The following is a 7,142-nucleotide window of genomic DNA, read 5'->3' as shown; positions in this document are numbered from 1 at the left end:
TCAATAGATGCCAGAAAAGCCCTTTGACAAAAATCAACACTCATTTATTGCATTTAAAACTTTCCTCCAAAAAGCAGGAATAGAAGGAACATACCTCAACATAATAAAAAGCTATATATGACAAACCCACAGCAAGCATCACCCTCAATGGTGAAAAATTGAAAGCATTTCCCCTGAAATCAGGAACAAGACAAGGGTGCCCACTCTCACCACTACTATTCAACATAGTTTTGGAAGTTTTGGCCACAGCAATCAGAGCAGAAAAAGAAGTAAAAAGAATCCAGATAGGAAAAGAAGAAGTGAAACTCTCGCTGTTCGCAGATGACATGATCCTCTATTATAGGAAAACCCTAAAGACTCTACCAGAAAATTACTAGAGCTAATCAATGAATATAGTAAAGTTGCAGGATATAAAATTAACACACAGAAATCCCTTTCATTCCTATATACTAACAATGAAAAAACAGAAAGAGAAATTAAGGAAACAATACCATTCACCATTGCAACAAAAAGAATAAAATACTTAGGTATATCTACCTAAAGAAACAAATACCTATACATAGAAAACTATAAAACACTGATGAAAGAAATCAGAGAGACACAAACAGATGGAGAAACATACCGTGTTCATGGATGAAGAATCAATATGTTCAAAAATGGCTATTCTACCCAAAGCAATCTATAGATTCAATGCAATCCCTATCAAGCTACCAACGGTATTTTTCACAGAACTAGACCAAAGAATTTCACAATTTGTATGGAAATACAAAAAACCTCGAATAGCCAAAGTAATCTTGAGAAAGAAGAATGGAACTGGAGGAATCAACCTTCCTGACTTCAGACTTCACACTGGTTTTCTTTCAAGCCTCACCCTTCCATCCTTCCCCCTGCTCAGGACCACACATGCTACCCTGTCTACTTATAACAAGTCTGTCTCCTCCACCCCTCTACCCTTTACCCAACTGAAGCCTAGTCAGTCCTCAGATTTCAAATCTGTAGCTAGTTTTCTACTGCTGTGTAACAAATTGCCAACACATAGTAGTTGAAAGCAATCTATTATTTCACGCTTATGAAGTCAGAAATCCAGATGGGCTTAACACAATTTTCTGCTCCAGGTTTTACAAAACCTAAATCAAGGTTTCTACAGAGCTGTGCTTTTTTTTTTCTGGAGGTTCTGGGGAGAATCCATTTCCAGGCTCATTCAGGTTGCTGGCAGAATTCATTTCCAAGTGGTCATAGAAGCCAGGTCTCTATTTCCTTGCTGGCTACTGGCCAGAAGTCATTCTCAGTTTCCAGAAGCCACCCACATTTCTTGCCTTGTGGTCCCGTCCATCTTTACACCAGCTGAGCCTATACATGACATCTATCTCTGCAGGCATGGCCAATTTGATCATGAGCGCAATGGCAATGATAGAGATGGCTGTGGAAAGAAGCTAATTGGTGTTTACTTGGTAATTAAAATCCTTCTCTCCTGAACTCACCCTTTGGTGAGCATTCACATGGGACACAAAGTATCTACAAGTGTTTTGACCATTCAGAGAAGTCTATCCATGCACTTTCCCCCCAAATTTCTTTGTCACCAATTTCCCAACTGTGACCCTTTCAAGTCTTTGAACAACCAGTCCAACCATTGGACACGGCCCATGAATAAGATATATAGTTGCACATCTGGCTATTTCTCCTTCCAAGCAAAGTGAACACACTGGTACACCTTTTGGAGTTCTGCCCACTGGAAGGATGTTTTTCCACCACTGTCCTTCCGAGATGTCCTAGAAAGAGGTTGCAATGCTACAGCTGTCCACTTTGGGATAGTGCCTGCTTATCATGCAGAACCATCCCTAAACCAGGTCCAAGTCTTCTCTTCCTCTGTCAACTGATTGTGCCATAGGTATGCCTATGTTGTGCCATAGGTGTGGCTGAGAAAGAGAAGGCCATGTAGCAGGAGTAACGACAATGAGCATTTGAGCCACTTTTTCAAGTAACTCACTTGTGCCTTCAGGGCCTGCTCCTGTCTCATCACGTTTACACCACTTCCATTTGATGCCAGATGCTGCTGTGCATGCCCAGCTTTATGGCTTGGTGGGTCAGATCACACCCAGATCACGATGGGCAGCTCAGGCCATAAGGTAACTTGGTGACTCATAGGTAAGCGTTCAGTCCCTGCTAATATGCAAAGGGCTTCCCTGGTGGCTCAGCTGGTATAGAATCTGATTGCAATGCAGGAGACCTGGGTTCGATCCCTGGGTTGGGAAGATCCCCTGGAGAAGAGAAAAGCTACCCACTCCAGTATTCTGGCCTGGCGAATTCCATGGACTGTGTAGTCCATGGGGTTGCAAAGAGTCAGACATGACTCAGCAACTTTCACTTTCAACGTGCAAAGAGCTATTTTTCAAAGGCTTTCCCTGTGGCTCAGTTGGTAAAGAATACACGTGCAATGCGGGAGACCTGGGTTCGATCCCTGGGTTGGGAAGATCCCCTGGAGGAGGGCATGGCAACCCACTCCAGTATTCTTGCCTGGAGGATCCCCATGGACAGAGGAGCCTGGTGGGCTGCAGTCCATGGGGTTGCAAAGAGTCGGACACGACTGAGCGACTTAGCACACATGTGTGTTTTTCAAAGGGAGAGTAATTTTGCGTGGACAATGGTAGATCCTTGCTTCAAAATCCTAAAGGCCTGCATGGCAATTCACCTATGGTGCTCTACCAAAGGCTCCAAACATCATCCCTTGTCTGCACTGATGCTTCAAGCACCTTTGCATCTGCTGGATCCTCTAGCCCACGTGGCAGAACAACTGGCACAACAGCCTGGACTTGGTGCAGAGCCTTTGGCTATAAGCCCCATTCAGAACTTTTTGAGTTATTTGGTAAACAGGCTGGAGTAATACACCCAAATAAAGAATATGTTGCCTCCAAACTGCCTGGCACCCTGGGATCCAAGTACTCCAACTGCATTTAGGTTTCTCAATTCAGTGACTGTGGTTCCCACTGTAAGGCCTGGCTTACAGAAGAGTGATCACGGAGCTCTTCAATGATGCCTGAGTTCCCTTCACAAATGAATTCCTCACAGTACTGGTGAAAAGTATGTCTTCTGGAAATTCCCAATACATATGAGCATGTTTTAAATGACAATCCACTCTAACATTCCACTCTTCTAAAACTTTTGGGTCCCTTCCTCTACAATAAACCAACGGGTGTAGAAGATTTCTGGCTCACCCCACAATGGGCCACCTTTTAGTCCATGATCGAGTCTACCAACCAACCAGACTGTTAGAGCCCTTTTCTTTTTCTTTTCTTTTTTACAGGTTGTACTTTATTAAAAGTTATTATCAGCTAATGGCTATATTCCCTGTGCTATATATACAGTATATCCTTGTTCTTATCTATTTTATACATACTAGTTTGTATCTCTTTTTTTATATTTTATTGGCTATTTCATTGGTTTCTTTTTTTTTCATTTATTTTTATTAGTTGGAGGCCCAGGTTGGATGCATGAGACAAGTGCTCAGTGCTGGTGCACTGGGAAGAGGGATGGGATGGATAGGGAGGCGGGATCGGGATGGGGAACACATGTAAATCCATGGCTGATTCATGCCAATGTATGGCAAAAACCACTACAATAGTGTAAAGTAATTAGAGCCCTTTTCTTTCACCACTTTGTCAAGGGACATTAAGAGCAACCAGCCAACAGCATTATACTTGTTAGTGTTCCAAAATGTTCAAAAGTGTTATATAGAAAGTCATCTAGCTCTCTGCTTCTCCTAAGTAGTCAATTAGGAGTATCCAGTGATGAAAGTGTTAGTCACTCAGTCATGTCTGACTCTGTGACCCCATGGACTGTAGCCCACCAGGCTCCTCTGTCCACGAAACTCTCCAGGTAAGAATACTAGAGTGGGTTGCCATTTCCTTCTCCAGGGGATCTTCCCGACCCAGGGATCAAACCCAGGTCTCCTGCACTGCAGGCAGATTCTTTACTAGGTCTGAGCCACCAAGGGAATATCTCTGTTGCCAGATCACACTGTAGACAGTGTTCTTGCTATTACTGGAAATACTATAGAGTTATTAGTGTCTTTAAATCTAAACAGATTAAAGAATCAATTCCAGGAATCTTAGAAGCAATTCAAAAACTCATCCTTAATATTTTGTTTCTCTAAAACCACTCCAGACCAAAATCAGTCTAAGATCAATTTAACAACATAGCTGTGTGATAGTTTCTTCATTAATGCTAATTTTGAGAAATATGATTTTTATCACTTTCCTTGTTCCTATGATATGCCTTACCAACTTTTGCTCTTTTTCTCTACCCCTTTTAAAATTAAAAATTAAAAAAAAAACATTAAAACAATTTTACATTCCAAATGAATTATTTCTTATTTTTCTCTTTTCTAAAAATAAGAATGCCAATGTGTACTTAAAATACTGAATATTTTCCTATTGGAATCATCCTCCTCTTTATCTGTACCAGATACTCTTCTTGATGTAAAGAATTTTGATGCTATTAGTCACAGTCGTGATCTTGTCTTTTTTCCCTTAAGGTAACCGGTCCAATGATTTAATGGAATAATTAAGTGTTCCAAGATAATTGCTGTCATTTTTAATTCTAAAAGGAATACCATTCAAGAATGTTTACAAACTATTTCCCTCAACACACCACCATGAAACTAGCACAGCCTTCACAAAGTCCTGGAACATCTGTTCAGTTTAAAGGCAAATAAAAACAAAGAAAGAAAGAGAGAGAAGGGAGAGAGGGAGGAGAGAGGAAGGGGGAGAGAGGGAAGGAAGGAAGGTGGAAAGAAGGAAAGAAACAAAACTTAAAGAACACATAACTCATATTTCCCCAAACCTCAATATCTTCTACTTCAGTTACCAGAGAAAATGGGAGCTACTGTTAGATCTGAATCATGGTTATCTATTTATTTCAGTTACCTTGGGATGATACTAGAAATTCACCTGGTGCTAGGGTATGTTCAATTCTTTCCTTCCTTCATTCCTTCTTTCATTTATTCTATAACTACTTACTGTTGGTTTCTTTATACATAATACTATGCAAGATGCTATGTAAGATATAATGGAATTTAATGCAAGGCTAATTCTTATCAATGTTCTAAAAAACATTAAATACCCTTGTGAAAACAAGAGACACACAAATTTAATTAAAGTTTGTCAGGCTTAGGGTGATTCATGCTTCAGAAGACCTAGTTCTCTGAAGTCCAGATTATGTGTGATACTTTTATGAAGCATCAGTTGCTGAGATACCAAAAAGAAAAGCCTTTGTGAATGTCAGATGAATACAAAATGGTACTTGCAGAATTCACTGTAGCTCTGCCTCTCAAAACTCATCACTTTGAATGTGAAGGACATACTCTGACAACCTATCAAATATTTGAATTATTTTTATGTCACTTAAATTTTCAAAGAACACACTATGTTACTTATTCTTCAATAAAACAAATTTTTATTGAGTGCTACCATGTGCCTCACACTGTCCTGGCCTTGAGGATACAGCAGAGAACAATAGTGACAAAAATTCCTGTTCTTCTGGAGCTTACCTTGCAGCAGAGGGAGATAAACGAGAAATCAAATACAGACATGAAACAGGAAAAATCTCATATAGGGATGTGACATGCAGTTAAAAGAAGAACTGGCAGGCTCCTTCTCAAATATTAGCTATTTTTTGTCCCATTGCAAATGGAACTAACAGTGGTTTCCTGTTTCTCACTTTGCTCTTCATTTGTACTGTTAACAGGCTGTATCTGCAATATCTAACCATCTTGTTAGAGGGATACGTTCATAGATTCAAAGATTCATTGAAATAGAGTCTATTTTCCCCAGATTCCACTGATCAGATTGTACTAAGATTGTAGCAAAAGTATCAAAATCTTGCCCACTCTTCAGATCCCACTTATTTGACCAATATCACCTTCGACAGATACCTCAAATTTTTCTGAGAATTCACATGAGTGCTGTCAGTTGATGACAAACTAGTCCTGGTTATCACTTACCACATCATAAAGAGCTTAGAATCCACAGATGCAGACCCCATATAATGTCCACTACAGTCTTCTCTGAGACTGGAAGTGAAGTGAAGTCGATCAGTCGTGTCCGACTCTTCGCGACCCCGTGGACTGCAGCTCACCAGGCTCCTCCGTCCATGGGATTCTCCAGGCAAGAATACTGGAGTGGGTTGCCATTTCCTTCTCTGAGACTGGAACTCTGTTTTAATCACCATGATCACTATCCTCCCCTTAGATATTGGTGAGACTGGAAATCTATTAATACTATGCTTGACATTGGTGATGTAGCACCCTGATGCTGAAGACCCATCTCATGGTTCCTACAAAGTTAAAATACTCTCCTTTCTCCATTATTTTATAAATTAAAATTTTTTACATTTATTGGCTGTGCTGGGTCCTCGTTACTGCACACGCTTTTCTGTAGTTGTGGCGAGTGGAGGGCTACTCTCTAGTTGTGGTTTGTGGGCTTCTCATTGCAGTCGCTTCTCTTGTTGCAGAGCATGGGCTCTAGGGCGCATGGATTTCAGCAGTTGCAGCACGTGGGTTCAGTAGTTGTGGCATAAGGACTTAGTTGCTCCGTGGCAAGTGGGAGTTTCCCGGATCAGGGATCGAACTCCTGTCTCTTTGGCAGGCAGATTCTTTACCACTGAGCCACCAGGAAACACCTCCTTTCTCCATTATTAATTGCAGTTAGAGAAGCTGCCCACAGAAAAGTTATAGTCCCCTGGGGCACATATATTCTGTCAGGGTGGTATACTGAATCACCCCTCTTCTCTAAAGGCAAGCCCTTGGGGAAATTTGCTTCTCATTATAGATTCCTTATTCTTTCCTTTTAAAATGTCTCTTGAAATCTGTTTTGTTTCTTTGTGCAATATGAGTTCAGTTATGGTCATTGTAGTCCATGAGACCCAGAAGGTGGACACATGTTAAATTCTTTTCCTCCAGTAGGTTCTTCAATGTCTATAATGAAAAGTACACTGTTGGACTTTGGCTACCTAGCATCTTGATTTTCTCACAGAGAATGAACTCTTTCTTATGATATGCTGTCCTGATGTACCTTTGCCCATGGGGCAGGCACATAACCCAAGCTAAGCCATTGGACTTTTCCAAAATTTTAATCTTGAGAAGAAAT

This window comes from Cervus canadensis, chromosome X (genome assembly GCF_019320065.1).
Source record: "Cervus canadensis isolate Bull #8, Minnesota chromosome X, ASM1932006v1, whole genome shotgun sequence".
NCBI lineage: Eukaryota > Metazoa > Chordata > Mammalia > Artiodactyla > Cervidae > Cervus > Cervus canadensis.
This window is presented reverse-complemented; position numbering follows the sequence as displayed.